This window comes from Cyanistes caeruleus, chromosome 6 (genome assembly GCF_971803275.1).
Source record: "Cyanistes caeruleus chromosome 6, bCyaCae1.hap1.1, whole genome shotgun sequence".
Classification (NCBI taxonomy): Eukaryota; Metazoa; Chordata; class Aves; order Passeriformes; family Paridae; genus Cyanistes; species Cyanistes caeruleus.
In genome coordinates, this window is record NC_141706.1 from 33,803,224 (window position 1) to 33,830,532 (window position 27,309).

General features: G+C 39.7%; 1 protein-coding gene across 6 annotated transcripts in view; it reads right to left on the minus strand.

The window, feature by feature from the left end:
* RGS6 (regulator of G protein signaling 6) overlaps positions 1–27,309 on the minus strand; it is a 259,407-nt gene that overhangs the window by 152,390 nt on the left and 79,708 nt on the right. The window lies entirely within an intron of this gene.

Sequence of the window (27,309 nt, forward strand, 5' to 3'; positions counted from 1 at the left end):
TTTCAGGACTGCCTTGCTTTTTTTCTTCCATGAAAAACAGTGTCATGAAACTCAGTTTAGGTTTAGCTTGTGGCATCCAGCCCACTCAAACACCCTAGGTTGCTGTAGAAAGCAACTGGTACTGAGATGCCCACCTGCTTCCCCCAAGACCATACACAGATCAACACTAGGAAGCACAGTTTGATGAATCTGGCCATCCTCATCTCCACAATTGTTTTAAGGGTGCAGAAACAGAGCCATAGAAGAAAACAAATTAAGAACACTTTAGTAACTGTCCAATGAGCCTGAAAAAAACAGAAATTCTTAATGCAAGGGCAGACTTTATAACTTTACACAGTGAAGATTCTAACTGCAAATCTTGAATTTTTACTGGGTTTTCTGTACAATCCTCCCACAAGAAGGAGAAGGAGGGCTGAAAAAAACACGGGACTGAAAGATGGGATGCCCTTTGGGGATATTGGGTAGTTAAAAGACTGGTATGTCATGCTCAGGATGTTAGAAGTTACACAGACAAACTGGCCAAATCCTTGGTGTACAAGCCAATGAATCTAGAGAAAACAGAAAGTAGGCACAAAATTCCCATTTAGTTTAAGTCAATTGTTATTAATGGATTATAATTTTATGGTTTTAATTTAAGCAAAACATTTTTTGTATTTCAATATATTATACAATATAAAATTATACAATACAATATTGCTATGCTTTTTTGTTTGTTTTTCCTCAAATCAAATACATGGCTTATTTCCTAGACCATGGACATACAAATGGAAATTGCCTTCCATCATAACAGCTAGTAGACCTTGGTGAAGGAAATACCTGACCATGTTTTCAGATTAATTAATACAGCTACAGAACTTGTCCTTCCTGCTCCCACCACACTATTGCCTGGGCTCCTTGGTAGTGCTCACCATTCTAGAGCTATTTAACAGCTTCAGCAATCTCTGTTGTATTATATGTTGTATTATACCCAAGCTGAGGGACAGAAAAAGATGAGAGTCATAGGTGGGAGTGAGGGGGAAGGTGTCTCCCACTCCCTTCTTCTGTTGACTTTCATTCTCCTGGAGTTAGAAATGCCCATGTTTCCAGTGAACCTTCTCAAATTATCACTTGTCCTCAAATGCTATAAACAAACTGCAGCATTGCATACGGGCCAGGGAAGCTCCCTAGGGAATGCAGAGGGAGATCTGGATCTTCCCAAGTGGTGGGGAGAAATATGAAGCATTCCCATCTCATGTCTAACACCAGACAAGAGTGTTGCAAATACACCCTGTGCACCAGAATTCTGGCCAGGCATCATTTGCTGCCCAAATACAATTCTGACCCCAAGGCAAAGCACATAACAATCATATACTGAGTCACTCTGGCACTTTTTATGGTTCATTGATGTTTTCTGACTGCATTCATCACTGCAATCTTTGGAGGAAGGAGCTGAAGTTCCCCAGTTGGAGTTTTACACAGAAGCAGCTCAAAACAAACAGGAATGGAGATTTCACTGCATACTTGGCTAAAAGGAAATTAAATGCAGACCTTCCTCTGCTGCTGGACAGCCACTGAGACCACCATTTAAAAAAAAAAATTGGACAGTGTAAACTTCCTTTCTTACTTTATGGATCTTCAAATGAGCATATATATGTATATATATATATATATGTATGCACTTATATATGTATTCATATATAGGTATGAATATCTACAGACATATACAAATGTTTTTATCTCAGTGAGGTTGGAATATTGCTCTAAAATATTTACCACAGAAAGATCTCTGGATGTTAATCACCCAATTCTGTTGAAAGGCAAGTGCAGTTTCACTTCTGTTATGTCCTACACCTTATCCTGAAGAGAAAGCTGGAAGCACAGACCTGCAATGGTCCCAGGACTCTCTTCCTCAGACTGAAAACCTGTTAGCAGTTCTGAGAAACATTATGTGATACACACTTACATGGAATCTGTTTGAAAGGAGAGCCCCTTAAGGATTCACGTGGTTTCCCAAAAGGGCCATTATTGGGAAATGGAAATATGTGCTGATCTGCCTGCACAAAGGAGGATAAATGCTTTGTGAAACATTACAGAAAGCAGTAAGCTTCACTTCTATGTCAGGCCAAAGTGGACAGCAACAACTTGATTAGCATCTAATTAATGCAAAGCATCCAGCAGCAAATGCAGGGCACAATTTGTAATGCTGGCCTCATTTTGAGATGCGTGTTATGGAAAATTATCTTATGTTTCTTCACTATGGTACATACTTGCAGAGCTGTATGGTACAGACTTGCAGTGAACTTTTGCTATCTCAAAGCATGCTGCTCTCTTCTTATCTCTAAAAGAAGATTTACATTTACTAATTGCTTCTCAAAAAGCCAGTTTGCTCCTGAACAAAACCACTAATGGTAAAGAACACAATCACACAATACTTTCATCATGATCATCTCACTAAAGTTACCATTTTACTAATTTTATTCACCAAATATGAAACACAAGCTTTTTATGCACCCATTCAACTTTGATTTTCTGCAAAGTGTCAGTCTGTTTCCATCACCAACAACCTGTAGATGCTGTGGATTTCAAAGCTCCCTTTTTCCCTTTTATCATTTGCTTACATTAAAGGAACTGCCTTGAGTAAAATTTTCTGCTTTGGGGCAATTTCTGGAAGAAGAAAAATTATTTAAAGGCACAAGCGGAACATCTGGCAAGGACAGATTAAAAATTAACATGGGGAGTTTGTCCCAACATGTCCCTGAAAAGGTCACATAATGTCACATGTCCCTTAGGATGAAAACAAATAGTTCATAAATGTGGAATTGAAAATATCAGAATATATTTAAAGCAAGGGAAGCATTAGAAAAAATAGAGAATATTACTAATGGCAGAGTCTGCTAGCTTTAAAATATATTTCAACTGGCTGATTGATAAATGGGGTTTGCAGGTGACAAGGACATGGCTCACAGGTCAGGCAAAAAAAGTTATAGTAAATTGAGCTACATCAAGTTGACTCCCTCAAAGGCAGAGAAGCCCTGCAGAGAGATCTTGACAAATTGGAGGGCTGAGAAAACACCAAGCTATGTCAGGGGTGTTTAGGCTGTGTATTAGGAAAAGGTTCTTCACCCAGATGGTGGTTGGGCACTGGAACAGGCTCCCCATGAAGTGGTCACAGCACCAAGCCTGACAAGAGTTCAAGAAAAGTCTGGACAATGCTCTCAGGCACAGGGTGTGATTCCTGGTGCTGTCTTGTGCAGAGCCAGGAGTTGAATTCAATGTTCCTTGCGGGTCCATTTCAACTCAGGATATTCTATAATTCTGTGGGGTTTTTTCCCCTTTCCCTGTTTTAAACAGAAAAGTTAGCAGCCCACCTCCACTCTAAATGCTCTCCTAAAAAGGTTAAATCCAGCTGTTAAAATCTGTTTCATAGCAACTTCTCTTACTTTCGAAAGTCCTTACAGGACAAATCACAATGCCCTGCCAACTGACCAGCAGAAATCAGAAAGATTGTAATGTGCAAGCTACCTTCAGTGCTAAAAGTCAGTCTTCAGGTCTTGCTTTACAAAGCTGATGTAGAATGCAGTCAATACACAGTTTTACTGAAGTTGTAGTTTTGAGCTGTTACCTGAATTAGAGGCAAATTTTTCAGTTCATGAATGTTACACACGTCTTCCTAAGCAGACACTATTTTCATTTACTTTGAAGAAATTGATAGAATTCCAGGAAAATTCAGGTTGGAAAGGACCTTAGAAAGTTTCAAGCACAATCTTCTCAAGCTAGACTTGGCTGTGAGGTGAGACCAAGTCACTTAGGACTTTGTGCCCTTGGGGACCAAAGACCTCTGAGGAAGGAGACACGGCATGATCTCTTTGGGCAACGTGTTCCTTGCCTGACTGCTCATCGGAAAGAAGATTTTAGCAAAATTATGAGAAATACTGGTTCTTGCATGAAACCTGTATCAGAAGGCATAGATTTCTGAATTTTACTGAACATGTTATAACACTGTATAGTGTGAGCTGACAAATGGGGCTGTAAAGAGGTGGCTATCATGAAATTTGAGCCAAGTTTTTCCCCAGTGAGAGGCTGGCCTGTGGGGGCTGTGAAATCCACCTGCTTTCTAGAAAGGAAGAGACGGGAACCTGGTGGATCAGAAGTACCTGTATGTTCAGTCACCAAACACACGCTTAACTCCACATGATAGTTTTAAGTTGCCATGTTGTAATGACTGTAAGTTCACTGATGGATTTTTTTTTCCTCTGCCATGCACTAGAGCACAGATGTGTGCCAAGACAAGTGAATCCATCATGCACCAGGTGTTAACATCTGTACTGGGGACGAGGACTTCAACCATCCCCGTGACAGTGGGCTCAACATTCCCATGTTGTTCCACATTTCAGATAGACCATAAAGTAAAACTTTACAGTAAACACATGATCAGTTACAGCTGCTGGTTTCATACTCCACAGTTAAGGCACAAGGAATGCAGGAGGACTTTACCAAGTATAGCTCTTCCAATGTAATTCCATAGAAAACTAAATCCACTTGGACTTATGCTTGGTGCACCACTAAATATCTCAGCATTTAAATGATCCAATATTTCAGAGAAATATCTTTTACAGTAGAGAATATTATCATTGCTTATTACTGAGTGCCAGCATACCCTCTCAAACATTAGACTGCCAGCAATTATGTGGTCTGCTGAAATAGTATCTCCATGTTAGGCATCGCTATCACTCAAGGAGAAGACAGAGGGTATTAGTTAATCTGGTTTCTGGTCTTCCTGCACCTATTGCTCAGGAGCAAAATGTGTCCTGAATGGCACCTGTTCCCTCTCTTCCTTGGTAACATCAGAAGCAAGGGTTTGTTTCAATGGATGGATACAGGGAAAAAAATGAGCCCACAGATTGTCCCTTCTGACAGCAGTTTTGGCAGGGAGTTTACCAAAGTTCTGTTTCAAGCCACCAACATTTTTCCCCAAGAGACCACATGTTGGCATCTACTGCATTTATAATTTCGGCAGGTCATGGTGGAGATAACCCAAGGCCTTTCAATGAGAAAACAGATGGCATTAATGTGTTGTTGGAGTTGCTTGTTACACCAGTAGCACCAGGCATTTGTCCCACTAATAGCTAAAGAAGGGGAAGAGGGGCAAGAACTAACTTCTTACAGCACAGCTTAAAAAATCCAAAAGGGACAGAGTAATGCTTCATTAATAACATCTTACTTAAAATGCATTCATTATCTTTTCTTCTCACTAGTGACACTGCAGTTATGTGTTCAGCAAACTCAATAATAAAGCCTACAGTTTCAGAGGTAACTGGCCACAAACAACAGCTTCCCAGCTCCATTTTTAGACAGGCCATTAACGTGGTAACAAGTTAAAACAGTTCCTTTTCAGATTTGACCGTATTTCGGCAAAAAGCATGAATATCATGTTTTGCTTTTTTCTTGCTTATCATAGAAGGACGTATAAAAGCCTTTTTTTTACACTTGGTTCTTGTAATTGGTAATTGTAATTCTTATAATTGGTTCTTGTCAGCCCTTACTCTGTAATGTGGTGAGCACTGCTGGGAGGGCAGGGGATGTGAAATCAGTCAGGATTCTTGACAGTGCCAGTAGTGAAAATTCCTCCCATCTCTATGAGCTCCTCAGGCGTTTTGTTTTCTTTATAGTGTTTTTTAGAAATCCCTACAAACTCCACAAGGCACAGAACTGAAACACACACAGCTCATACCTAGGCAGAGCAGGGGTGAAGAAGGAAGAAGCATGCTCTTCTCATCAGTGCAAAGGCCATACATTTCAGACTGTTTATTGATGTAATGATCTGGTTTTATTTTTAAAATCTTTCATTAGGTTAGTCATATACTTTAAACTACCTTTTTCCCCTACAGAGTGATAAACTGGTGTACTACTTACATATCAATGGTGAACTGCATATTGTGCCTTTGGCAGGAACTATATTTCATAATTTTTCCTCAAGAAATGAGTGACAATACACTGCTTTTACTGAATAACATAAAAATGCAGTTTATTACCAGCTTTACTGCCTACAGTTATTTCTACTAGTAGTTTAATGGTAATTTACAGACCAGTGCTGGCAGTTATAGGCCAGACCACTGGCCCACTAGCAAGCCAAATATACAAGAAATTCACAGATAATAATGACTTCATGTTTTGATCTAGGCTAGGTATGAATGCACAATTCAGACATATAAGACAAAACAGTTCTGAGAGCAGCAGCAACTCATATGGATCCAGACACCAAAATAAATGAACAGAAGGAAAAATCGGAGATAGTGCAAATACTGCCACAGCACAACATTTTCATCTGCACATTTTCTATTTTATGGTATTAAAATTAAAACTCTACTTTTCAGCCCTTTCTCATATATAACTTTGTTTTTCTGCTTCTGAAATGAGGACACAAATGTAGGAAGATGGACAGGGAAATTCACTCATTTTCCAGCCTAAGACAACTGTAGAAAATGTAGCCTTTGCCTTGGCCACTATATTCCTACACAAACATTTTGAAAGTCCCCCAGATGTTAGAAGACAACTTCCATTAGACTGCCATGGCATTTGGTTATTTCACACACACCTGTGTCTTTCAAATCCCCAAATCTTCTGACTACGATGAGCAAACAGCCACGTCAACAAGGAGGGAAAGGGCTGAGAGCACCGCTCCATTCAGTGGCTTCACTGGTCACCAGGGTTTGGTAAACATCATAAACTTTCAAATTATGTATGTGATCACCTTTAGCCTCTCTTATGACTTTTCAAAACAAAAACATATAGATTAATTGAAAGGTAAGCTGAAAAACTCCTAGAAGTCTTAACAACACAAAAGGCCACTACTTTTTCCTTCACTTTTATGCTTGCAATTCTATATCTTAAGCTCTTGGACTTTACCATCACCTTTCTTTTCTCTTTATTCTACCTCCCTTTTCAGATTTCAGCTTGCTGCATTCATAGAGTCATACCTTCCATGCTTTCTTTTGCACAAAAGCATGACCATGGTGCACTACTATCAAACTGATCACAACTGAACATCAAGTCACATTGATTTCAAGCTCATGACTGCGCATTCAGCATCCACAGTCTCTCTGCTCTCCATTTTGATTTAACATTTGGTTCTTGTTGGCCCATACAGTTAATCTTGTTGCTGTTAAATACAGTAGCATCTCTGCAAATCCTGCCATCTGGAAAAGTTCTTTACTTGTTTCAGCAAATCACTTGCTTTGAAAAATCTGGAACTATATCTTGTCTCTGCTTGCTTGAAACTAAATTCCTTCCTTTATCACTGAGAAAGTGATTCCATTCCATCGTTGTCTCTCATAGCCAAATGTACTCCTAAACTGCTGTCATGAACCACCCTCTTCAAAATTAGAGACACATAAACCAGCACCCAGATCTTTCAGACTGAGTTCACCTCTTTTTGCTGTTTTTATGTTTTGTTGTTTTAAACAGTCCATATGACAAAACCATGAGGCATCTGGGGATCCAGTCCGCATGAAAACTTCTACACAAAATAAAGCTGTATTACTGTCTTAACCATGCAGTACTGACTATTCCTCAAATTACTTGAGTATAAAGGAACAGACTCCAAACAAAGAGCAAAAGTCACTTATTTGTGTCATCTGCTTTGAAAAAATTTGCTTGAAATAGAGCAATTAGTAATCTGTCAAACAAATTGTGAAAGCCGGCAACTGCTGCTGATATACTGCCTGGCATTACTCTCCAGTTTAAAATAAAAACCAAGACAGAACATATATAACATATATTTCTATTCTTTGTGCATTAGTAGCTGCCTCTTTCAGGACTCAGTACGTGTTGAGAATTTTAATTGAACAGCTCTCACTCTAACATCATTATTCTGTAAACATGACATTGTAATAAGAGTGCAACATTAGCCCTGGCTTTGGATGGGTAACAACATAACAGAATGACACTGAAGGATGTAGACAAAGGTTTATGGTCAAGATTCTCAATATTCTTATGCAAACCTCTCTGCATTAGGCCAAAGATTTTTACTCAGTCATAAGATGAAGAGCTGTTTTCAAAGAGAGTATCCATTGTCCTGAAGAATCAGGAACTGAGAGCCATGAAACACATTTGATACAGGTATGACCTGTCACAGGGAAACTACAGCAGCTTTTAGCAAGTGATGGAAAGGTATGGGATTCCAAGCCCTCTTCCTAGCTTCCACAGAATTTTTTAATCATATGTCATTGCTCTCCAGTTAACCTTGCCTTTAACTGGGGTGTGACTTTAAATCACTTCCATGGAGATGGTTCCACGTGCGAGTTATCACACTGCTCAAGTCCAGTGAGGCAAAGAGAATGAACCACAGTAAGAGAGAAGAGATCTTTTTCTTTAAATGTACAGGGCAGCATCTCCTACCCTAGGTGCTGAGGTGCACAGCACAGTCAGCAGTCAGATCTTTCCTGGAGAACTGCTCCATCTTGGCTGGTTCTGCCTGGTGACCTCGTCAAGGGCGAGCACCTTGTGCCAGTGTGTGTGGCCCTGGCCGAGGTCTGATGAAGGACCGCAGGAGCTTCCAGCTCTTTCCATAGAGTCTTTAGGGCAAGCTGAACTTGTTTTTCCCTTCTGTGCTCTTAAGAGATGCACTCGTTTTTAGAAGTTAAAATGGTAACCTGATTTCTCTTGCAGCTGTGGTACCATAACAATGGCTAAGATGCTATATTAGGAGATATATTTTCTAATTTAGTTTATCTTATTTTCTTACATTTTATCTTATCTCTGTAAATCATAGAATATATGAATCATTTAGCAGCATATGACTCTCCCCAGTCTTAAATACAAGAACTAGAAGTAGGAAAATAAAACTCAGAAGTTTCTTTTCTGCTGTGGTTGCAGAACTTAATTTAGAAGAATGCCATTCAATGGAATAAAGCTGCTATTTTTACCCTTTGGGCACACAAAATTTATCATTAAAACTTACAATTAGATAAAGGATCTGAAAGCAATATAGATTTTAAGATGGAAAATCCTTCTCAGGGAAAAAGCCACAGCATCAATTTAAAGCTAATTACAGCCTGAGATCTGATAGAAAGAGAACAGTACATAGGAGGGCAACAAAATAATTGAAGAGTCCTGGTTCAGAACTCTTTTACATGTACAGGACAGTACAGTAATTTTTATTAACACCTGACCTAGGCCACTGTCTACAGGATATGTGAGCATCCATACTGCAAGAGATTCTTCTTGCATAGGCACACAAGTTAGGCCAGCGGCCTATGGAAATCTTGGTCTGGAATACACTACCAAGTGCAAACAATAAGCCTTCTCCAGAAATCCTCATAGAAGGTATGTGCAAGCAGTACTGCATATATTTTGCCTAGATTCTAAGTTTCTTTGACATCACAAGAAGATCTCTTCTGGGAATTACAGCTCTCTGTTTGGCATGCTTGTATGTGCTTTAGAAATTAACTTGAAAATACAATTTTACAAATGAAGCAACTTTTAATTGGTGTTTATAGAAAAAACATTGTCACTATCTGAGAGTCAGAAACTATTCTTTCCCTTGCTTTTAACTACTATCCTGATCCATTACACAGCTATTCTTCCCAAGGAACAAAATCCCAGCTCCTCAATTCCATCTCTACATTGGAATGAGTAGTTCTTAATCATATGTGAAATGGGAAAAGGCATGAATTGATGTCACTTTAACTGCACAGACAAGAGAAATTAATTAATATGATAAGTATTTGCTGCTCTCAAGGCAGTAAATTGCAGGCTGGCTGAACACAAATAAAGACAACCCATTACAAAAAATGGCTGATTGTTTACTCTCTACTGCCAAAAAGCTGCTCAGGATGCATCAAGAGAGAATTTCTGCAGCCAGAAAAATGATTTCTGATGATGACAAGAGGAAAAGAAAGGAATCTCTCCACCCCCATCCTGGCCACCCCAAGCTTAAAAATATCTAAATATTCTGGTATTAAAAACCAAGACAAAATCACTTTGAAACCCATTATAGACAGATTAAATGAGTAGATTGCATTTATTTATTGATGAAAAAGATGCTATTTGATTACTTAGAAATTACTTTAAAGTGCTTATTTTAAAATACCTGGTTTGATGTTTTGGATATGTTGCTTATGCTTTTTCCCAAGTATCAGAACAACAGAGTTTAAGTTAGGGTTTTGTTCATGTGCTGCATGTAAAAGTTTATTTCAATTACCTCACTGAAAAAACAATGCAGCCTTTTTGTTAGGAACACATCTAAGATCATTTTCTTTTTTTTTTTTGCAGCCAAAAATAAGGTTTTAAGTAATTATATATATATATATATATATATTTAAATCTATTTAAAAGAAACAACACAAATTTTACTGGAGTCTGCTACCCATAATGCAGTACTAGAAGCTGTCTGACTGTGGCTCCATGTTCAGTTCTGAAAGCCTTGTATGAAGGGAAGGAGACCAGAAAAAAATGGGAAGACTACCGCATCCCCTAGAAATTCCGGATCTAAGCCTTGCATCCACTCCTAGCCTGAAGAAAACCTCAAATTTCTCCTTTAAGCTTTGTTATTCTAGGCTTCTCTTTACAAATATGTGGAAATATTTAGGTATTCAAATAACTTTAGGAGACCAACATACCATATGCAGGGCATTTCCACTGCACAAGCGTGTTCTTGGCAAGCTCAGCAGTGATTGTGCACTGGGTGATTAAATGGAGCTGGCCAGCAGGACCCCAAGCAGTGCCAGCCCACTTGAGTAAGTGCAACATGACAGTGCCCAGATCGTCATGACTCCAGGCAGAACAGTGAGCTCAGCCTTGCAGCAAGCCAGTTCTGACAAACAGTGTCTTCAAAGCACATCAATAAACTTTGCTAGTTATTATACATGTATTTATAGTTCATCCTTCCTCCAGGAATCACAAATTGCTTTACAAATATCAGCCCATTCTCTGTAAGACACTTCTTGTTTAGCAATCCCAGGATTGCCAGTACAATTGGCAAATGACATTTCACTGGAATGAGAGGTACTTCAGTGCCATCATCACTTGCTGGCTTAACAGAACTACTCTGTCTTTCTTCAAACTGGTATTTAGACACAATCCCTGTGCTTTTTGAATGAATAAAACTGAAGTCTCATCTCTGGCTTATAGGCTCTTGGCTGGGTTGAATGAAAAGACTATTTCACAAGAATTCGTAACAGCTGGGAATAAGAGTTATCTCACAACAATATCTGGGAACACAGGAATACCCTGGATTCCATCCTGTTCTTTCAGTGGTAAAATTCAGCTGAAGTTGTATGTCTATAAATCCAACTAGGATAATTCGACTGTGTTGTCAAACATGTTTATTCTCTTAAGGACACCTAAGCTTTAAAGCTAAAGGGACATTAGCATCATGATTTAGTGAAACCATAGCTGATTTCAGCTGAGTGATTAAGACTTCAGAACTATTTGTACAGTAGGTTGGTTGCTATTGCCTGTTCTAATACCCAGAAGATACAATTTGTTCTCAATTATTTTTCCCCATGCTAAAAGAGTGTCTGATCTAAACAAAGTGATTTTTTTTTTCCATTATCTCAATGACTGATATGTTTACTAGCCAGCCAACCACAGGCACAAAAGCAAGTATTTTCTTGATGACCAACACTTGATGACCTTGAAAAAACCTGCAACAGCAGCCTGTGGGAAGTCTACAGAGATCAAAGAAACAATTCATGTTTGTATTCATTTGAGTGCCATTCTATGTCTAGCTCTGTCTGGAGTGAAGCTACAAGAGCTGCATATTACTATTAGTGTGCTCTGCAAACACAGTGACTTAGCTGCAGAGGCCAGGAAACAAAAAGCGCTGTGCTGCACTGAGTGTTCCATCTCTGTCAGAAAACCACCAGAAATCCCTAGAGAACAAAAATTATATTGTAAGTTGCATTGTAATCTAGGTAAGTTATATCCACTACCTCAGATGTTCTAAAAATATTATAATGGTGCATATTTGAAATAGACTGGGGGTGCCAGGGGAACCTGTGTAGGTACCACATCACCTATCATTCAAAATAAATTACCTCCAGGAGGCTGCTACATAGACTGCTGTTATGCAGCTGCTTAACATCAGATTTGTAGAACACCCTAACTTTATTTAAAGTGTCACAAAATTTTATGAAATTAATATGAAACTGAAGCCAGACCCACTTATAGTTTTAAAACGTCCTTTTTTACAAAGTTTTTTTAATGAGACCTTATATCCAAGACCTCAACTTTATGTTTCAGGCAGGTGAATTTGCCTTTTGCAACAAAAAATCCCAGCCAGGCTGTCCTGTCTGGAGAGATGAGAAAAGAGAAGCCAGGCACATTGATACACCTCAACACAGGCTGCTTTAGAAAGTCAGCAATAATGAATAACTAAAACCATGTAGCATTTCTATTACTCAGGGGGCGTTTAAGTGTTTGTCTACTCCCACCTACCCACACAGGACAGCAGACAAGTGCCATGGTGAACAGCAGGAACTCGGGGAGGACAGCTGGGATGCAATTTAGAATTATATGGGTTCTCCAGCGGAAAATAGCTAAAATCCACGCTTGGGAATCAGGAAATCCAGCCAGAAGTGTTATTTCTCTAGTGCAAAGACAGAGCATTTGCACTTTGCTTAGCACAATCAGTTCTGCAACAGTGAAAAAGTGCTTCAAGAGTGTATCTGGAAAAATTCCAAGATTCCACATTTGATCCTTTAATTTAAACCTCCATGAATGAGGGCAGCCACAGAAGCAATGAAAAGGATTAAAGGACTGGCTGGCTTCCTTCTGCCTCTCCAGCTCTGTTAGAAGAGAGTGAGTCACGTATGTCTTTTTTTAATCACTGAGCTACAAACCACCTCCCCCCTTTTCTTCTCCTACTTCTCCAAGCCTCTGCTCCCAAGCGTGTCTGCTATCACCAGAGCAGCCGTTCCCGAGAGATGTGTACAGCCCTCAGTACACAGTGGTAAAATAAGCTACAGTTTCCATTTCCAATCACTGATCCTGTAACTTTTTCTGTATGAGGCAGTTAAACAATTCAGTACCCCTCATGGAAAGGAGGTCAATTCACCCAATGAAAACAGGAGGTGAATCAATGATACCATTATCACAAGTGAAACGTGGCCAAGATACCAAAATGAGCATTCTTATGGTCATGCTGAAGGAATGCCTGTGCCATTTCTTATGTTCAGGACATAAAGGGATGCATTTGCAATGACTTTAGTTAATTTGACAGCTTCTTCTTTTGTCACTGGAGAGGGAGAGTCTGCTCCAAGGAGAAAATTGAGAACAACAAAAGTTAATCTACTCTGAACAGCCTCTTCTAGGAACCTCATGCATCATGGCCAACAGGCAAAGTCATATCCATCACCCAAGTATGAAACTATCCCTTGCACGTATTCCCTTGAGAAAGACTACAACATTTGTGATTTTTCTATGTAAAACCCAGATATATATTTTCCCTTATTTCTCATATTTCAGGCCTCTCAAAATACCAAATCCTTATTTTAACCTTTCCCACTTTGAAAATTGCTCATGCTGAAATTTCCCAAGTAGCCTGCAGATCCACTGGACACTTTTTGGATTAAGAAAAAAAAAAATATTAAAAATCACCAAATATTAAAGATCACCACTCTAGACAAAAATCTGAGGTTTATAAAATAACCAAGCCTTGAAGAACAGGGGGCACAAGACAGAGTAAGAAGCCCACTCAAACACCCATAGCAAAAGTGCACATAATCATGTAGCTATTATAGGTTAAATAAACATTCTCTGGCCCCCAAAGCTTTTTCCTAGCAAAATACAACTGGTACTTCCATTACCACCAGAGCTATGCAATGTGGTGCACCACATCCAGCATAGGGTACCTTAAAATAGCTCAGAGAAATACTTCTAGATGTTCTGATATCTCCAGAAACAGCTGCCCCAATACAAAAAGTATCCCATTTTAGTGCACTAAACATGCACCACTGGTGTACAGAACCTTCAAGCAAGATTATCCTGATACTTTTAAAACATGCCTACATATGGATATGTCATCAAATCCAGACTCCTTAGCCTCCTCATTTTCAGCACCATGTCAATTTTAAATGATTCTGGCTGAGAGAGATGGCAGGATGCTGAAAACCCTGTCAGCAACTGGCACACAGACTCCATTAAAGCACTCAATATTGCTAACATTGGTTCAACAGGACTTAAAAATTACTCCCCTGTGAAATCAAATTCATCAGGTTCTCTCTCACGCTGCCCACAACACAGATTTCAATCCACAAAAGCACAGTGTCTAAACGGTCCCTGACCATGGGTCATTTTGCACTCAGGGTTCAAACAAAAAAAATTCAAGTGGAAAAATTACTGGAACCACAGAGGATAGAATTTTGAACATTAGTAAAAATCTCTAAGTTCATACAGAACACAAGCTGATTCCGATGCCTGCTTTGAAATGATATCCACAGTGAAGCCAAGGGTGGGGAGTGTGGAAAAGAGGTACCAGGTTTTAATGAAAGATATTTGTTGAGGTATAGCAAGGTCACCCTTCCCTACATAAAAAAAAAAAAAAGCAGTTTTAAGACTCTAAACTTCACAGAAGGTTACAGAAGATTAGGCCACCCAGAGAGTAGGGCCTGTGTTTAAATGTATCTAACCACTGAATTACATTGGTCCCAAAGTCCTCCCGATCCTGTTAAGAACCCACTAAAAAATCCATACATTCTCTAAAAATAGCAAATCTGAAAGTACCAATTCTGAGTATTTAAGAACATCTTATCCTATCTCTAACACCATAAAGGCTCCACCATGTGTGGCCTTGAAAGAGCACACAAATGTGCAGAGGTGGACTATTGAATCAATCTGACCTCCTGCCTCAATCTCCACTTCCTAATAATTTCTGAAATCAAATGAAACCACAAATTCTCTACTTTGTTCCTCTACAGGAAGCTTTATGGCCTGTGACATGTACAAGCTGGAACAGACAGTGTTAATGGTCCAGAATCTAAATCTACTTATTTGAGCTTTAAAACTGCACAAGGCAAACATTTCCTTTTACATCATCTCTCAGAGTATGTAGCTCTAAACCCCTCGGAGGTGCTGTCCTCACTGCTCATGTCAGCTGCAGGAATATTATGCTTATTTTATCTCTGCATTGTTAGATCAATAACATCAGCACTCTACTTCAAGCATGTCTGTAGGTTGGTAAGAGTTCAAGCTTACACTATCATCCTTCATCCAAAACATTTTGCATTCTGCTGGTGTTTAGGCTAGACTTAAATATTCAGCTCTTCAACGGGACTGCTCTACTTTTGTATGATAAGAGCTCCTTGAAGAAGAAAAGCAATTAACCTCTGGAATCTTGGGAACATATAAATTTTCCACGCCTTCCTTTTGAATTCATATACAAGTTGTAAAGACAAAGTCATAATAAGAACATTATGAGAAAAAAGACAATCTGAGCTTCTCAACCCAGTGTGCCTATTGCTCAAAGCCCTTTACTCCCCAAAACATTTCCTAACCCAGACATCAGAGCTCTCGTCCCGGACACTCTAGTGCCTCCAGCCCTCTCTCAGGTCTCTCTATCCCTGGCCTCCTCCAGCTGGTCAATGTGGCCAGACAAGCCCACCTTGATCTTCCCTAGAGTGCTTTTAGGGGTCGTCCAAATGTTCAGAGCCAGTGTGCAGCTACGAAGAACCTACCAAGGCACAACTTAAAGAGCAGAAAAACAGAAGAGGCAGCCTCACCTGAGAAGAATTCTCCGTCGACTGATGCCATTGCAGCCCAGAGAGCTAGGCCAAGAAGAAGGTGCACAGCTGCAGATATAATTGAAGGCATTACATCTGCAAGAGCAGGAAGTGGAATATGACTAATCCTTCTAAGAAAGTTGATGGATGTCCTAGAGGCAGCTTATATTTTATTCTACCCTTAAGCAAAAAGGTAGGCAGCAGAGGGAAGGAATGATCACAGCCACCTATCCTCCTTTATGATGGCAACCCTTTTATTTCCATAGGGCACTTTTTGCCAGCACAAGAGTCCCACCTGGTCTATAGCCTGTGGATTAGAGCAGCTGGGCAACTTAGACAAATGTCTTATTTTGACAGCAAGTCTCCATAACTTGAGCATATTTTATTATCTTTTTTTTTTCTTTCTCTTCAGTTTGGATGATTTATTTTTTTAATGACAGTCAGCAAAGAATTAGAAGTCATTATTAGAAGACAGAGATAACATCTAGAAAGTGGTATACATCATACTAAACAAGCTTTGCAACAGATTCCTGCACTACTTATCTTGATTTATTTGTATATATTTGATCAGACAAGTATATTTTATCCTGTATCCAGGCCAAGTTTTAACATGATATATCAAGATAGGTAGCTAGCTAGGTGCTCATCAAACCTCGAAAATATAATTGGTGAAATCATGCCAAATGCAATTGAGTCAGAGGAAGCTGGAACCAAAAACCACACAGTGGCAGAGCAGTGTTCATGTTCCTCTGAGTCACACAACACAAAAGGCATTTAAAATATAATCTGAGTTCATCATTTTCAAGATGGAAGGCAGTCCAGCTTTGTTTAATTGTGCCAGCTTTGTAATACATAGGCAATGAAAGCTGACAGTTTCCTGACCTGAGAACTTTCTATCCCAATAAGTAAAGCCTCTTGTATTACTGTAAAATAAGTGTGGTTAGTTTCAAGATCTCTAAAGGGCAGTTGGTTGTGTTTTCAGCACAAAGCATACATTATCTGTATGGAAACCTCCTTCCATGAGCAATACACCCAGAAACCTGGGCATATCTCTATCTATAGATACATCTATATCTATACATAGGCACATACAGAGACTTCAGTGGCAATAATATCTGCAGGTAAATGGCTGGATCTACAGAAGGCAAGGCAATAAATGCAAACACACTTCATTTTCTCTCTGAGAGTGAAGGAAGATTCAGCATTTCACAGAGGCAGTTCCTTCCTTTCTGCTGCTGAAGCTCTCAGTGGACACTCTGGAAGATAGGCACTTTGTGCCAAACAGGAAAATCAAGTGCTCTGTGCTTACCAAGCTTGCCATCTCCCACAGTCCCTGCAACCCTGTGGCTGCCTCTTCTGCAAAAGACTTTCTTTCCCTGAAGCACTTCCCCTCAATCACACCAGTGTCCTTATCACCTTGAACCCACAGCCACTCTGCACGAACAAACCAATACCCCCAGACACTCATCTGGAGGTAGCGTCAGAAGCAGAAACATATTTTTAACTAGAATCATAGGTCTCTTGAGCCTTCAGATCTGCAAGAGAAATGTAATCTGATACAACACATTTTAACAGAGGTAGTAAAACAGTAGAGTTATCTCTACAACAGCTGAAATCTTTGAGGAAAGAAGCGCTACTGTGCCCACTCTTTTGGATATTTCAGTCCGTATACTTGTTTGGACTAAAATGTCAACAAGTTACTTTCTCCAGGCGAAATTGGAAAATTGATTTTATCCTAAAACAAATACCCCTGGTACATGACAGGCACTGTTAGGGATCCATGCCAGCAGAGAATTTCAAAAAAACAGCAGCACCAACTATTTCTCATCTGCCGTTCTGTGAAAAACTGCCACAATCAGAACAGCTTGAAATAAAGCTCTTGGAGGAGCTGCACTGTTTTCACCCTCCTAACTCTCTAGTGCCCAACATTTCTCTCTGTTTTGAGATGTTGCTCGATACCTCTGCATTTGGACAGGGAAATGCTACTTAGTTTCCCATGTATGCATAATATTTCTTGGGTAAAACAGCAGTAGAGGTTTGGATCCACGATATTAATGAAGTAAGGAAATTTATTTCTACCAAATTCCTCCCACTACTGTTTGCAGCACTCCTTATTAGCTGTAACCACTTCTGGTAGCTGTAGGGCAAACACTTCTGATTGAGACTTGAATGTAAAACAAAGTTTCAGATGAACTTCCTTTTGCTGTTGATCATGTTGATTGTACTACCAGAGTAACCCAGCACTCGCAATCTAGAAGTGTTCTCATCAGGAGAAGTGGGCTTGACCCGTGAAGCCTCAGGGAAAAGAAAACTTCCTTGCAGTGAATAAGTGTCTCTTTTGCAAGAGACCTGTGTGAATTCTGAGGAACAGCACAAAAAACCCCAACAAACAAGCACTGTTTACTAATAGCAACTTCTTTTAGTGCAATTCACTTCCCAGTAAGCCTGCACAACACAGATGCAGCCTCAGAACCAAACCTGCAGAAATACACTTTCAAGTGCAGGTAAATCAGAGAGACAAGGAAAGGTCCAAACACACACTACAATCAGATCTCCGCAGCCTGTTTTTGCATCAGTGACAATACTACAGACAGAAGTGCCCATTACACAGCAGAAACTGTGCCCATCTCATACAGCAGAGCACTTCTGGTCTCATCTGGGTGAGAATACAAAGACAGAGCCACTCAATTCCCCTTGCTTTCACCAGTGCCACCACACTGAGTCCGCTCCACGAGCCAGCCACAGGCCGGTCACAACATGTGTTCCATAGTCACTTGTATTTCTACATGAGAAAAACAGGCACTACACTGCAAGTGGCACATTTTCAGCCCTTTAAGACATGGATACATGTTTGTGTTTAAGACAGATTTTTTTATCTATGGGTCTGGTCAGGTCAGTAGATTTTCCCTAATTTTAAAATAAGCGCAAGCTTTTCTTCTCTGCAGAAACTTGATAAAGTTTTCCTGCTAGGACATCAATATATACTTTGTACTTTCTTTGAGCTTCATTACTCACCTGAACAATTACTGAGAATCCGTGAACTTTTCAGATTTCAATACAACTTCACCAAACAGCAGCCTGTAGCTTTTACACTATTTAATTATTTAAGTTATTAATTAGGTTTTGTACTCTACTTTGTATCTTACCTCACGCCTGCTCTGCCTGATGCATGTGTGCAAGAACAGAGGCTAGTTACTAGGGGCATAGAGATCATCTTTCTTGTGAAGAAAAAATGCCAGAAACCGAAATATTTCAAGGCTCTGCATGGACAGTTAATGAAACAATTAGATACATTTTCCTTTCAGAAATTCCTACCTCGTATCAGTCCTCAGTTCTCACAGAGGGACTTTCCCTTCACTGGTGAGTCTGATTGGAGACTATGGCTGGCCCCAGGACTCCCTCCAAACTCTTCCCCTCACAGCCAACATGCTCTAAGTAGCTGCACACTAGAAATGCTTTTCCAAGACTAGATGTTCCTCCAAAAGAAGAGAAGGGACTTGGCACACCATACCAGCACAAGCTGATTCTTGGCACACCATGCTGGCTGGGCCATACAGGTGACCACCTGTCTTGAACACATTCCCATCCCACAAGTGGTGCGAGAGGCCAGAGAACACAGGAAAATGGATTAAGAAGATATTTAGAACTAAGCTCCTCAACAATCTAAATGCCCTCAGAAAAAGAAAGAAAGAAAAAAAAAAGTTAAATAAGGAAAGAAAGAAAATCAAGAGTCTGGGTGGTCCCTGGTTAATGTTACAGTCTCTTTTGACCGGCTCCTATTTTTTATGTTTTAGGGCTGTAGTTTTTTCTATATGTTGCCACTCTAATGCATTCAAGACATTAGAAGTGATCAACAACATTAATTGCTTTCCATCACCATCTTTTATGCAAACAAAAACTTTTTAAATCAGGGTGAGCCAAGTAATATAGCTCCAACTTTTAAAGTGGGAAACAGAAGCATGGCGGTGATTTATTCAGAGGAGGGAAGGCAGGGAGATAGGCTTGAACAGTGTGGGACCTAAGCAGAAGATAATTATGCATAATGTGAAAAAGGGCTGCTCTTCTCTTTCTAGACAACAAACTTCTGAGGGTATTCCAAGCACAAACTACAATTCCCGCCCCCCCCTTCAGAGTACTTAAAAAAAATTTATAGAGACAGGCAGTGAAATGGATCTGTGAAAGAAGCTAGCTTGCTAACTGTTCTAAAATGAAAAAAGGAGCCTGTCTCCTGTTACAGCAAGCCCAATATTTTAGAAACCTCCAAGTGTTTGATGGAGCATCCAGAAGAGCACTGTTGGCAGGGGAAGCATAAACAAACACTGCCTGTAAATCACTTTCAGTAAAATTACATGTTTTGTTCTAGAATATGGAACTTGATTCCCTGAAGTCTTGTATCTTCTGCAGTCATTTACATCAGCATGAAGTAATATACTCATGGCCTATAGAACCACCTCTTTGATGTAGCAGCACTTTACCCACATGGCACAAACATCTGCTGTAAATGTCTCAAACTACTGACTGTATACTCAATCTGTTGGACAACACACAAGCATACAAATATAAAAAACCAAACCACAAACCAAACATTAAAAATCTGTATATATATTAAAAAGAAAGTTAGAATGGGAACCAGACAGGGTGGACAGAGTCAGTCTAAGACTGTTTCACGAAGTTCACAACATCTTACATATGGAACAACTTAAAAGAACTCTACATTATAAGACTGTGCAAGTTTAAAACTTGCAATTTAAAGCCTGCATTTTAAAGCTTTAAGTAGATGTCTGAACTACAGTTGCTTCAGCAGCCTAAATCTATCTCTCAAGCATACTTTGGATACAAACTTTAAAAGCTCACTAATTTTTTTCCACAGAGCCCTTCCCTCAATCAGTGTATAGAAGTTATAGCCTCTATAGCTTCTACACAGCTATTAAGTGTGACTGCCTTCTCATCATACTTCTGCATTTACTCACAGGTCTTGCATACTGTGCACTACTCACATTCTGCTCAGAAGCCTGAAGAATTCATTTCCTGCTGACTGTGACTGTGTTATGATCACAAATGAGCCAAACTGCTTCACAAATATTAGGGGTTTCTTTTGCACTGCATCATCCATGTTTTATATATTTGTAACTGATTCACAGAGAGATCAAGGTAAAAACTACATCCACTGACTTTCAGGAACCCTGTTGAGAAGTTCTAGGACACGATCCTTCAGATTTAGGTATGACATAGTTTGTGGCTGGTGTGCATAAACTTTCTGAAAACCAGGACCCAAATCTCATTCAGTGAAAGAGGATCTTATCTTACAAATGAGGAAGTTTGGCTTAAAGCATCTTAGGAAAATTATGCAACAGGCAGAAGCATGATACAGCTCTCCAGGGCAGCAACAGCTCTCAGCTGCCTTGAACTGTACCATTTCTTCCTGCAGTTTCTTGCTTCAGCTGTCATGCATTTCTCAATCTCTCTTCTGTATTATAAACAAAACCCAAGTATTGTGGAAAATTCAGAGTGCAATCATCGACTTTGAAAGATTCTATCACAATTTAGAAACAGTAGTGGTAAATGCAGAGTCATGGAGATAACCTTTCCTCTAGCATTTCAGAGTCTTTTGAGCACTGGCCTTTATAGGCTTTATAATATTATTTGGAGCTTCCTAGTTACCTGCATAGCAATCCAGGAACTTCCGTGGGTCTTTTTAATTGAGTAACTTTTTTTAAAGCCCAAAGATTCTGTCATGAGGCATAAAATCAATACCCAAATCTGTTTTAAATCTTGTGGTATTTGCAATTGAGTTAGACAACCTTTTCCTAGACACAGTGTGGAAACCTAGGGAGCTTAGGAATAAAACAAGCTTCATCTCAGTGTTTTAGACTCAGTGCTCAAGCCCAGAGTGGCAGAAGGAGGGACAGTGATGCTCAGTCTTATGAAATCTTAGTTATTTAAATTAAACAAATTTAAAGCATAGTGTATGGATTTCCACCTAGCTGACAGAAAAACCAAGACCTTAGCTGGAAGTCATATTCCTGCTTCAAAGCACAAGACTGCTGGTTCTTAAAATTAAAGTTCATGAAAATATTTACTTGGCAGAGAGAAGATATTCTTTAATTGTTTATATTTTGATTAAATTTTTAAACACATGAAAATAGGGTTTAAATAGTTAGGAAACAATTTTTTTTTTTAAAATCAATGTTTTCCGGTTTTTAATGTGTTTATACACTCTTGTTTCTTTGGTCTCTTCTGATAAATTTGATCTAAGACATCAGTTCTGCTCTGAATAGGGATCTGGACTAGATAACTTCTGGAGGTCCTTTCCAGCTTTACAATGGGACTTTTCAACACACAGCTGTTTTCAGAGATGAATCCAGCAATTTTTATAAGACCAAGTGACAACAACACCAAGTCACGTATTACAAGTAATGACTCCAAAATCTAAGTATGGGATGTCACCAAATAAAACATTGATATGCTTGAGCTCACTGATGGCATTAATTTTCCAAAACATGGCTTTTCACTAGAAAGTTCCAGACAGGAATTAATCTAATTAATTAATTTCTTAAGTACCACCTTGTAGGCCAGCAACTATAGATAAGAGTAACTCACCAGAGTTACTCATCTCTGAGAAGAGTAACTCATCTCTGTGCTCTGAATTACTGTTGAGAAAAAACAGATCTGTCTAGCATCTCAGTCAATTTATTCAAAAGACAAAACAATCCAGGAGGCACTCGATTACTGTTTTAGTGCTGATTCTCTAAATGCACTGAAGCTGCAGTGAGGTTTGCCAATTTGTCATTTGTTCCCCTGTGTGCCCTTAGAGGCAAAGTGCACTTACTCTATATGTAACTGCATCCTTAAGCTTGACTGAAATGTGCTTATCATCAGACACACTGAAGAGAATTTCAGCTTAGTTACTTCCATTAATACAAGCACCTGTGCAGCTAGAATTTCAGATCCAGCCCCTGAAACACTGGAAATCACCATTCTCTCCTTGGGCTTGCTGTAAAAAAACACGTTAAGAAAACGGATGGAAAGAAGAGGGATGAAAAAGAAATGGAGGATTAGTTAATAATATACCTTCCTGACATAAAAAGGCATTTCTGTGCTCTGAAGTGTGTTTCTAGATCTAGAGTTTATCTGCAGTATGAGCTAGTTATTTTCAGAATATTAAAAACTACTGATTTTTAGTTTTATGGATACAGTACATTTTCTGTAAATCAGGAAGATAACAGAACAATGGAAGAAATGCTTTTCCAACAAGCAGCAATACTCATCAGTTATAAGAAATATATATTATCATATATATTGATGAGGGGAACTTATGTACAGAGGCAGGAGAACAATGAGTGTGTACTTTAAATTTTGAATCTGAACTGCTGTTTACCTCACTCACTTTATTACCAGAATCTGAAATTATGCCTCCTTGCTGCAATTCTCCTCTCCTAATGTGTCCATATACTGGGAAGAGTGAAATGGACTGAACTCTAATCTTTGAATATCATGGACTGTATTTTTCCCCAGTGCTCTTTCCAAACAGAGAAATATTTAATTACAGCAGTGTGAGAGAGTGGGAGAGAGGACACTCCATCAGGAAAAATTTTGAGATAATGAATGAGAAGAGAAATGTCACAGTGAGGAAGCTCATCTCAAAAAAAAAAAAAAGTTGCACAATGCCAAAGACAGGATCCTCCTAGGAGGAGAAGTTCAAATGAAGAATGTAGATCCAAAACGAGTGACTGACAAGCATGATGGGATGTGCAAGTACCAAGATTTGGCAGTATTAATGGAAAAAATGCTGAGCTTTGACTGCTATTATGCATCACATACCACTCCTGAAGAAAGAAAGCACAATGTCTGCTAGTTAAAAGGAGAATATGCAAGGAAAGGGTGAAGGATACTTTGAAAAAAAGGTGGAGAGAGACACACAGTAAGAACAATATAGGATGATGACATGCTAAAGAGCAGGTCTCAGTAATCTACCAAGGTTTTCAAGGGTAGGAGAGGAAAAATGAACATCTTAAAATCACCTGTATTTAAAAACAAAACAGCAGAGAAGGCATGCATGAATAAGATATGGAAAAATCCATCTCTAATCTCTCCACTGGCAAGCTGAAAGATTCTGGCCTGAGGAATAATGCTCTGGGCTTTATCATAATGAATTTCTGTCTAGAATGAGAAGGAAGATTCTTTACCACTGTTACATGACTAATATATTCGAGCACTGTTAAATCAAACTATAGGATAGACATTCTTTCTGCTTCTTCTCCATATTCATCATGTACTGTGTACTGTTCCCATTGTGAGCTGGGTTTCAGAAGGTGTTTGACTTCACCACAAGCATTCAGAGTGCAGTATGTGCAGCACACAGGACTTACACAAAGCATCTGCTCTCCAATGTTTCTCTATTCATGCAAGTGAAATGCAAACTACTGCACTTCTTCATCATTCCTCTTACTTGAAATTCCACATCTCTGAGCCCAGTGACACTGAAAGCATTACAGAAACAATAATCCCCAACTAGAAGTGATCCCTTTCTGTATTACCCCATTACAACTCCCTCCTATCTGAAAAATTCAAAGGCATCCAAAATAATTGTAAGGCATCAAATGGCAAATCTCCAATGTGTTTAAGGAGGGCTGTTGGGTAAATGCAATACAAAGATTTGTGTAATTTGCACCACAGACCCAGTGCTATGAAAAGTAACCTTCCACACAGTCACAGCTTCCCCCTCCAGGCACTCCAAGCAGAATGCATTTCTGGCTATCACTTGCTATTGACAAAAATGCACAAGACTTCTGATTCTCTCCTTTACCCTTCTTCCCCATACCCCCAGATACTGCCTCTTAGTAAAAGTTTTGCTTCCTGAATTTTGAAGACTTACCTCTCTGCAAGCAACAGGCACCAAGTGCAGTGCCTCTGGTGATACAGTCAGATTAACCCAGTCAGCCACTGGCTACTTCGTGACCTGTGAGGGTAGAAGGCCTTGGCCTGCAGGTCCAAATTGCACTGTCTTTGCTGCCAGCAGAGAGCTTGTTTAGGAAGATCAGTCAAAGGGGGAATTTAGTCAAATGTCCCTTGCTCTGGAATAACTGCAATTAGTCACAAATCAGCAGCACAGATTAGTAAATCATCAAGAATTAAACAGTGTTCAGTAGCAAACTCTAGAAATGCAGCTATGGGAGATAGGATAGGGTCTTCTGCAGAGCTACTGGGAGGCTCCTATTATTCTTTCCAGCTAACAAAAGGTGACTGGGGAGGGTGGATGGCTGGGAGGCATGCAGCTGCTGGGAATGGGTGCAGCCAGGCAATGCCATGTAGAAAGCACTGCTGCATGCCAGCACACTGCAGCAGTGGAAAGGCATTCTTGCTGCCTCATGTCCCAACCCAGTGATCTGGGTTCTTCGAGTTGGCTGCTGTATCTTAATGAGAAATGAAGAAGCAGAGGTGGGGAAGAAAAAGCTGCAGAAGGCATTGGAAAAAACTCTTATTTTCTCCCCTCTGGAGGCAGCTATCTCCCAATTTGGAAAGCTGAAAGGTAATGCAAGAAACCAGTGTCAAAGGGGACCACAGCTCCCAATTTCTTTGGGTGAAGTCTGGCAAATTTTTATGGGCCTCACTTTGACATAGGAGAGTGTCACTTTGAGGTGACGACTGTACTTCAGCTATCTTCAAGAAACAGAATGAATAAATAAAACTCAGCAACTGTAAACTACCACATTTCAATTCTCAGCTTTTTCCCACGCTAAGGAAGAATAATCAAACATTTAAAGTTGCCATGGGCTAGCTATGCTGTAACATGGTGGGGTTTGTACCCACAAGAACCCATATGAAGAGTGAATGATGCCACAACATTTTAAATGAACCAAAAATAAAACCCTGGATGGAATGAAAAAAACACAGCTCTTAAGAGCTGGTGCTGCCACACAGTTATAGCATATGCTATGTACAACACACAGCCTTACTGTGTTTTATCAACTGTTTTAATTACTACATTCATATTAATACAGACATGAAAACCACTGCCAACAGTGCCCAGGGTCTGTAAAAGTCTCTGTTCTGCGGCAAGGTCTTAAAGTGAGGATCTCTGTCTGGTATGTGCTGATCTGTCAAACCCCATACATCTGATACAAGACATCAGCACCCCTGACATCTGTCTGCAGAGCAGCCTGAACCTCATGCAATTAAAACCTGGCTTCTGCTCCAAGGCCCCATGCCACAGTCAATCACACAATGGGGCCAGGGGGTCATGCATTACCACAGAAGAAAGATACCAGGTCTGCATTTGCCCAGCACCTTATACCAGGGAAGGCTGCTAAGGATAAAGAAACAATCATGGGATGTAAGACTGTAAAATGGGTGGTTCTGCTGCTCACCAGTCCTCTCTGTCTCTTCTTCCATCAATTCCTACCTGAAACAGCAGTGATGGTGAAGTCCTCAGCAAAGCCTTATTTTAGAAGTGCTGCTCAAGTGTTTGTAACATTAACTTAGCAGGTTGCCAACTTTTATTGTTTTTTCCATCTTAGCAGGATTCACACAGCTGATCTCTTGAAAGCAATTAATCAGTGTCCTAAATTCCACCCACCAATGAGCCCCTGCACACAGGTTTCTTAAGAGGAAAAAAATTCAACTTACTAATTAAGTTTTTTCATAAAAAAATCCAGTCCTGCTGATAATGGTCAGGAAGGTATGCAAAAGTAATTACTCACACAATCTGTTTGTCACACTCTTGCCACTCTCTTCTGGGGCATCTAGCATTCTTCTTCCAATTCATTAGCACCCCTGCCCTGCCCAGAGTGCCTCAGGAACAGCATGCCCCTGTTTTCCTTCTCTGGATTAAACATTCCTGTACATTCACAGATCAAGAACTTGGATGCCTTTCCCCTTGCCACAAACGAATAAACACATCTACATTTCTTGCCTGTTTGCAGGAGCCTGAGAGTGAAGGAGGAATCCAAGCCACTCACTTCCCTGGTGAGCTTAATTAGCATGTCAGACAAAAAACAGGGGGAAGAAAATTTTATTAAGAAGCTATTTTAAAAATTGCAGCCACCTGCTAGACAGTGAAACTCTTTAGCCTTTCCTCAAACAAGGAGGGACTGCTTGGAGCAATCTTTGCTTCTCATCTGTCAAAGGCACAGCACCAGTCAGTTAGTGCTAACTGAAATTGTGAAATTTTGTGACTTAATGGAAAAAACCCAAAGGCAACATGATTACCTGCACTACAGTGGCTCATCTCCTTGACCCTTCAAGGGAGAGAGAAACGATCGATAACAACTCTCCCACTTTATGATGATCGTTTAACTTTCAATATTTGCTACAGCAGATGACAGGCACCTGGGTTTATTGTTTTTGTCAGAAAACACTGTACTGTATGGTTTACTGTATAACCCGTGTTGTTCACCACCGTCAAAATGAATGCAAGTTAAATCATCGAGGCAATCTATTTGCAACTCAGCTGGTTTGACTTCACTGCTTGCAATAAAGCCACTCTGCCATTAGGGAAATGATAAGCAGGGTACTCAGACATCCCCCACTGTTCAGCATCTAGATTTTGCTGAATTTTACAGTAAGAAGTGACACCACTTTAGCCCATTTGTGAAATAAAACCTTTAAGCAA